Source organism: Prionailurus bengalensis, chromosome E3, assembly GCF_016509475.1.
Source record: "Prionailurus bengalensis isolate Pbe53 chromosome E3, Fcat_Pben_1.1_paternal_pri, whole genome shotgun sequence".
Classification (NCBI taxonomy): domain Eukaryota; kingdom Metazoa; phylum Chordata; class Mammalia; order Carnivora; family Felidae; genus Prionailurus; species Prionailurus bengalensis.
Genome location: NC_057357.1, coordinates 15,727,746 through 15,733,745, shown reverse-complemented (window position 1 = coordinate 15,733,745; position 6,000 = coordinate 15,727,746).

Below are 6,000 nucleotides of genomic sequence, written 5' to 3'. Positions count from 1 at the left end.
ACAGATACATAGACCAATGGAATAGAATAGAGACTCCAGAATTGGACCCACAAAAGTATGGCCAACTAATCTTTGACAAAGCAGGAAAGAATATCCAATGGAAAAAAGACAGTCTCTTTAACAAATGGTGCTGGGAGAACTGGACAGCAACATGCAGAAGATTGAAACTAGACCACTTTCTCACACCATTCACAAAAATAAACTCAAAATGCATAAAGGACCTGAATGTGAGACAGGAAACCATAAAAACCTTAGAGGAGAAAGCAGGAAAAGACCTCTATGACCTCAGCTGTAGCAATTTCTTATTTGACACATCCCCAAAGGCAAGGGAATTAAAAGCAAAAATGAACTACTGGGACTTTATGAAGATAAAATCTTCTGCACAGCAAAGGAAACAACCAACAAAACTAAAAGGCAACCAACAGAATGGGAAAAGATATTTGCAAATGACATATCACACAAAGGGCTAGTATCCAAAATCTATAAAGAGCTCACCAAACTCCACACCTGAAAAACAAATAACCCAGTGAAGAAATGGGCAGAAAACATGAATAGACACTTCTCTAAAGAAGTCATCCGGATGGCCAAAAGGCACATGAAAATATGCTCAATGTTGCTCCTCATCAGGGAAATACAAATCAAAACCACACTCAGATATCACCTCATGCCAGTCAGAGTGGCCAAAATGAACAAATCAGGAGACTATAGATGCTGGAGAGGATGTGGAGAAACGGGAACCCTCTTGCACTGTTGGTGGGAATGCAAATTGGTGCAGCTACTCTGGAAAACAGTGTGGAGGTTCCTCAGAAAATTAAAAATAGACCTACCCTATGACCCAGCAATAGCACTGCTAGGAATTTACCCAAGGGATACAGGAGTACTGATGCATAGGGGCACTTTTACCCCAATGTTTATAGCAGCACTCTCAACAATAGCCAAATTATGGAAAGAGCCTAAATGTCCATCAACTGATGAATGGATAAAGAAATTGTGGTTTATATACACAATGGAGTACTACGTGGCAATGAGAAAGAATGAAATATGGCCCTTCGTAGCAACGTGGATGGAACTGGAGAGTGTGATGCTAAGTGAAATAAGCCATACAGAGAAAGACAGATACCATATGTTTTCACTCTTATGTGGATCCTGAGAAACTTAACAGAAACCCATGGGGGAGGGGAAGGAAAAAAAAAAAGGAGGTTAGAGTGGGAGAGAGCCAAAGCATAAGAGACTCTTAAAAACTGAGAATAAACTGAGGGTTGATGGGGGGTGGGAGGGAGGGTAGGGTGGGTGATGGGTATTGAGGAGGGCACATTTTGGGGTGAGCACTGGGTATTGTATGGAAACCAATTTGATAATAAACTTCATATATTGAAAAAAATAAAGTAAATAAAATTCTGGAGGCTAGAAGTCTGAGATCAAATGTCAGCAGGATTGGTTTCTTCTGAGGTCTATCACTGTGGCTTGCAGATGTCTGTATTCTCCTTCTGTCTTACTACAGTATTCCCTCTGTGTATGTGTCTTAATCTCTTTATAAGGATACCAATGATTGGATTGGACCCACTCTAATGAGTTCATTTTCACTTAATTACATCTTTAAAGATCCTATCTCAAAATAAAACCATGTTATACAGTACTTAGGATTAGGACTTCAACATATAAATTTTGGGGGAACACAGTTCAGCTCATAACACCAATCCAGATGATATTAGTTGTGACTTATACCAAACATTTAAAGAAGAAAAACACCAAATCTGTGTACGTTTTTCCTAGAAAATAGAGAGGAAATATTTCCCAACTAATTTTATACAGGCAGCATAGTATCAAAACCAGATCAAGACGGTACAAAGAAAAAAAAAACACAGAGCAATATCTCTCATAAATATGGACATAAAATACAAATAAAATATTTGTAAATCAATTTAATCTCTACATAAGAATAGTACAACATCACCAAGTGGGTTTTATTCTAGAAATGAAAACCTGGTTAAACATTCAAAAACCAATCAAGCTAATCCACCATATTAACAGTTCATGGAAGAAAACCATATGATCATATCAATTGGTGTGGGAAAAATTGTTTAACAATTTCAATACCTGTTCATCTCAACTTGATAAAGAGCATCTATAAAATATCCACAAGTAATGTCATACTTCATATTGAAAGATTGAATGCTTTTCCTCTAAAATTGAGTACAGAGCAAGAACATCTGCTCTTACCTCTCTTATTCAACATAGTACTAAAAATCTTAGCCAGTGCAATAAGGCAAGAAAAAAAGTAAAAGACAAAAACAAATAAAAAAACATATCAGAAAGGAAGAAATAAAACTGTTCACAAAATTGTTTATGCAGAAAATCCTAAGAAATCTATAACAAAAAGGCTAGAACTTATAATTGAGCTTAGCAACATACAAGGCAAACATAAAAAAAAATCGTATGTCTATAAGTTAGCAATGAACAACTGACAACCAAAATTTAAAATAATACCACATACATTAGCTCCCCCACCCCAAACAGAATTCTAGAAAAACATGTACAACATTTGTATGCTTAAAAGTACAAAACAGTGGTGAAAAAAATCAGAGAAGAGCTAAATAAATGGAACGACATATCATGTTCATGAATTGGAAGATTCAACAGAGTAAAGATGTCAATTGTCCCCACATTTCTCTATAGTATGTGTAATAAAGAATCACCCAAGGAGGGGTCTGGTCATAGTCATTGGCTCACATTTCCCAGTGCCTTTGTTATTTATGGTGAGTTACTCAGACCACACCTGATAATTTATGCTAATGGGGTGATTCATGGTAGGCTCCTTGGAACGTGTGATATCAGCCCAATATCCAGAGAGTGGGCAGGGGAAGAGGGCTGAGGATGGAGTTAAATTCCGTGGGCAATGGACATTCAGTCATGTCTATCTAATGAAATCTCAACAGCAACTCTGGATACCAAAGCTGGGGTGGGCTTCCTTTGTTGGCAATTGTGTGTGTGTGTGTGTGTGTGTGTGTGTGTTGTCAAGCATAATGACTTGTTCCAGACTCTGCTACATGACTCTCTTCCTTTGGCTGGTTGAAATTTGTACCTTCTCTCTGGGGAAAATGTACCCATGAGTATTTAGGCATATCTCATTTTACTTCACTTAATTGTGCTTCACAGAAATTGCATTTTTTTTTTTTTTTTGCACACCAATTGAAGGTTTGTGGTAACTCTGCATCAGGGAGTCCACTGGTTCCAGTAGCATTTGTTTTGCAATAGCATTTGCTCATTTCATGTCTCTGTGTCACATTTTGGTAAATTGAAAAGCATCTGCACAGCGAAGGAAACCATTAATAAAGTGAAAAGGCAACTATTGAATGGCAGAAAATATTTGCAAATCAAATATCTGATAATGTTCAAAATATGTAAAGAACTCATACAGCTCGATAAAAAGAAACACCTAATCTAGTTAAAAATAGGTAGAGGATCTAAGTAGACATTCTTTTTTTTTTTAATTTTTTTTAACGTTTATGTATTTTTGAGACAGAGAGAGACAGCATGAACGGGGGAGGGTCAGAGAGAGGGAGACACAGAATCTGAAACAGGTTCCAGGCTCTGAGCTGTCAGCACAGAGCCCGACGCGGGGCTGGAACTCACGGACTCACGGACCGCGAGATCATGACCTGAGCCGAAGTTGGATGCTTAACCGACTGAGCCACCCAGGCGCCCCTAAGTAGGCATTCTTCTAAAGAAAGGCTACATATGACCAACAGTACAATGAAAAGGTGCTCAACATTTCCTCAAAAGGAAGTGCAAATGAAAACCACAATGAAATACCACCTCATATCTGTTAGAATGGCTACTATCAAAAAGACAAGAAATAACAAGAGTCTGTGAAGATATGGAGAAAAGGGAACACTCATGTACTGTTGGTGGGAGTGTAAATAGGTGCACCACTAAAAAAACAGTATGGAAGCACCTCAAAAAATGAAAAAAAAACAGAACGACCATATTGTCCAGCAATTCCATTTCTGGGTATTCATCCAAAGAAAATGAAAACATTGACTTAAAAAGATATATGCACATCCATGTTCAACGCAGCATTATTGGTAATAGTCAAGATATGGAAAAAATCTAAGGGTCTATCAACAGAAAAATGGCTAAAGACATTGTGATATATGTAGAAATACAAATAATTATAATGGAATATTCGGAAAAATTATATGCCCCAAACTGGGCAATTTGGAAGAAATAGACAAACTGCTAGAAACATACAAACTACCAAAACTGAAACAGAGAGCAATGGAAAACCTGAACAGACCCATAACCAGCAAAGAAATTGAATCAGTAATAAAAAATCTCCCAACAAAAGGCCAAACTCCTAAAGACCACTAAAAAGGAGAATTAAAGGCCAGTGATGAGCATGGATGCAAAAATTCTCAACAACATACTAGCAAATCAAATCTGACAGTACATTAGAATTATTCACCATGATCAAATGGGATTTATTCCTGGACTGCAGGGATGGTTCAATATTTGCAAATCAATCAACGTGATACGCCACATTAATAAAGGAAAGGATAAGAACCATATGATCCTGTAAAAAGATGCAGAAAAGACATTTGACAAAATACAGCATTTATTCTTGATAAAAACTCTCAACAAAGTAGGGAAAGAAGGAACATCATAAAGGACATATATGAAAGACTCACAGCTGATATCATCCTCAATGAGGAAAAACTGAGGGCTTTTCCCCTATCGTAGGAACAAGACAGCCATGTCTACTTTCACCATTACTATTTAACATAGTACTGGAAGCCTTAGCTTTAGCAATCAGACAAGAAGAAATAAAAGGTATCCAAATCAGCAAGAAATAAGTCAAACTTTCACTATTTGCAGACAGCATGATATTCTATGTAGAAATTTCAAAAGACTCCACCAAAAAATTGCTAGAACTAATACATGAATTCAGCAAAGTCACAGGCTATAAAATCAACATACAGAAATCTGTTGCATTTCTATACACCAATAATGAAGCAGCATAAAAAGAAATCAGAATCAGTCGCATTCACAATTGCACCAAAATCTATAAGATACCTAGGAATAAACCTAACCAAAGGGGTAAAAGATCTGTATCTGAAAACTACAGAAAACTTATGAAGGAAATCGAAGGGGACACAAAGAAATGGAAAAACATTCCATGCTCATGGATTGGAAAAACAAACATTGTTAAAATGTCTATACTGCCCAAAGCAATCTACACATTTAATGCAATCCTTACCAAAATACCACTGGCATTTTTTTACAGAACTAGAACAAACAATTCTAACATTTGTACGGAACTAGAAAAGACCCTGAATAGCCAAAGTGATCCTGAAAAGGAAAACCAAAGCTGGAGGCATCACAGTCCCGGACTTCAAGCTGTATTACAAACCTGTAATCATCAAGAGAGTATGGTACTGGCACAAAAACGCTCTTAGATCATGGAACAGAACAGAAAACCCAGAAACGGATCCACAACTATATGGTCAACCTATCTTTGACAAAGCAGGAAACAATATCCAACGGAAAAAATGTCTTCAACAAATGGTGTTGGGAAAACTGGACAGTGACATGCAGAAGAATGAAATTGAGCCACTTTCTTACACCATACACAAAAATAAATGTAAAATGGATGAAAGACCTAAGTGTGAGACAGGAAACCATCAATATCTTAGAGGAGAGCACAGGCTGCAAACTCTTTGACCTGGGCCATAGCAACTTCTTACTAGACATATCACTGAAGGGAAGGGAAACAAAAACAAGCACAAACTATTGGGACTTCATCAAGATAAAAAGCTTCTGAACAGCGAAGAAAACAATCAATAAAACTAAAAGGCAGCCTATGGAATGGGAGAAGTTATTTGCAAATAACATATCTGATAAAGGGTTAGTATCCAAAATCTATAAAGAACTTATCAAACTCAACACCCCAAAACCAAATAATCCAGTTAATAAATAGGTAGAAGACTTGAATAGACATTT